This window comes from Nycticebus coucang, chromosome 8, assembly GCF_027406575.1.
Source record: "Nycticebus coucang isolate mNycCou1 chromosome 8, mNycCou1.pri, whole genome shotgun sequence".
NCBI classification, from domain to species: domain Eukaryota; kingdom Metazoa; phylum Chordata; class Mammalia; order Primates; family Lorisidae; genus Nycticebus; species Nycticebus coucang.
This window is the reverse complement of record NC_069787.1, coordinates 90,238,616-90,241,362: the sequence shown is the minus strand read 5'-3', so window position 1 is coordinate 90,241,362 and position 2,747 is coordinate 90,238,616.

The following is a 2,747-nucleotide window of genomic DNA, read 5'->3' as shown; positions in this document are numbered from 1 at the left end:
TCCATGTATATTTGTTCTTTTGGCAAAACAGATGCTGATTGTCTTACCACACTCCACCTTATCTCTTGTGTTTCTATACAACTCTGCAGCTGCTGAGGGAGGGCTACTCTAGAAAATAGTAATAATACTATATAATCATAATAAATATGATTGCTAATAATTTTTATTTTGAATTGGAGAGGGAAGGAAAAATGGAAGGAAAAATAGTAACTGAGAGGAGAGAAGAAAAAGAGAATTGAAACATCACTTTAGCACATTAACTGCCATGTGAGTTGTATTTAACTCATGCTAGTTTAAGCTCGGAGCCTCATAAAGCATATAGAATTGGTGACTAGGTGGCAAGGTCCATAACATGCATGCCTGCATGCTGGGAAGCCTCTGCTCATTATTTTCACTGTCAATTAACACATCTCAACAACCTCCTTTCACCCTTGCTCCAGCCAATCTGCCCAAGCACGCCACATGTGTTGGACTGTGTTCTCTGATTACCATAACTTCTGATTGTGTGTTTCTCTTTTTTTTCTTTTTTGAGACCGAGTCTCAAGCTTTTGCCCTGAGTAGAGTACCATGGTGTCACAGCTCACAGCAACCTCAAACTCTTGGGCTCAAGTGATTCTCTTGCCTCAGCCTCCTAAATACCTGGGACTACACACGCCCGCCACAACGCCTAGCTATTTTTTGTTGTTGTGGCAGTTGTCATTGTTGTTTTAGCTGGCCCAGGCCCAGTTTGAACCCGCCAGCCTCGGTGTAGGTGGCCGGCACCCTACCCACTGAGCTATGGCACCGCCTGTGTGTTTCCCCTTGAATGTCTAGTGGCTCTTTGAACTAAATCACTATGATAATATTTGGCAATGTGACATTGTTACACATACTTAGGGGGTATGATTTAGAGGTCATCATCCAGGACTACCAAGGACCACTCTGGACACAACTAAATACTTGTAGAATGACAAATGACTCAATTCTCATAAACAAATTCAATAAGTATATTGTGAGTCACGTACAACTCACGTGGTGTTTAGAGCAAAAGCTGATTATAGCGCCATGTGCATTGCATATAACTCATGCAGAGAAAACAATAAAAAATAAATTTTTCATTAAATTACAAAGGATCATTTTGGTTTGGAAAGTTTTTACACTTTCTGAATAAAACACCATGACCCTAAGGAAAAAGTTTTTTCTAGTCTGTAGTCAACATGTTAAGAAAAAAAGAGATCCCCTACTTCATCCCTCCTGCTCTCATAAAAAATAAGAGCCCCAAAGGCTCCCACACATGAGAGCACAAAGGCACAGGGGGAACTTGGAGCAGATGACCTGGAGCCATAGCCCAAGGCAGGCAAGGGGTGGGCAGTAGAAAGTGCAGGGAGGCTGGTGGCGGGAGCATGCATGGCCAGGAGCAGGTTCTGCAGGCTCCCCCCCATACAGCTATCCCCAAGGGGACAAACTCCATCATCTATCCTACGCCCTGAGGCAAGTTTCTCCTTCAACCTTGAAAGGCTTGGAACACTGAGTGCCAGTGTCTCACCCAGCCTCATAGGCACGTCCCATTGTTCCAGCTTAAGGCACATCCTTGAGAGGGCGCCTGTGTTGGTTAACAGCAGGCAGGTCCATCAGAGGCTGAAGAAGGACTCTTCCCTACACAGCATTCGTTGTCCTGATACTCTTGTGAAACACAATGTATATTCATTAGGGGAAGTAGTAGCCAGGAATCTGACACCAGCCTGGGCAATATAGTGAGACCCCATCTTTAAAAAAATGTTTTCTTGGGCGGCGCCTGTGGCTCAGTGAGCAGGGCGCCGGCCCCATATGCCGAGGGTGGCGAGTTCAAACCCAGCCCCGGCCAAAACTGCAACAACAAAAAAAATAGCCAGGTGTTGTGGCGTGCCCCTGTAGTCCCAGCTACTCAGGAGGCTGAGGCAAGAGAATCGCCTAAGCCCAGGAGTTGGAGGTTGCTGTGAGCTGTGTGATGCCACGGCACTCTACTGAGGGCAATAAAGTGAAACTCTGTCTCTACAAAAAAAAAAAAAAAAAAGTTTTCTTTTAAAAACTGTCCATTGTGGCACATGCCTGTAGTCTTAGCTAATCATGAGGCTGAGGCATGAGGATGGCTTTAGCCTGGGAGTTTGAGGCTACAGTAAGGTATGGCTGTGCCACTGCACTCCAGCCTGGGCAACAGAGTGAGATCCTGTCTCTAAAAAGAAAACTCATCTTCCTACTACCCCAAAATAAGCCCTGCAAACATTTTGTTGTACAAACTTCCAGTCTTGTTTTACACATGTACATGTGCCCATAAGTAAATTATTTATATTAAAAAATATAAATAATATTTTTATATTATTATATATACTGGGGGGGCAGTGCCTGTGGCGCAGTGGGTGGGGCGCTGGCCACATGTACTGAGGGTGGCAGGTTCAAACCTGGCCCCAGCCAAACTGCAACAACAATAAAAAAATAGCCAGGCATTGTGGTGGGTGCCTGTAGTCCCAGCTACTCAGGAGGCTGAGGCAAGAGAATCATCTAAGCCCAGGAGTTGGAAGTTGCTGTGAGCTGTGACGCCACAGCACTATACTGAGGGTGATGAAGTGAGATTCTGTCTCTACAGAAAAAAAAAATGGAATTTTGGGGTGGCACCTGTAGCTCAGTGGGTAGGGCACCAGCCCCACATACCAAGGGTGGTGGGTTCAAACCCGGCCCCGCCCAAACTGCAACAAAAAATAGCCGGGCATTGTGGTGGGCCCCTGTAGTCC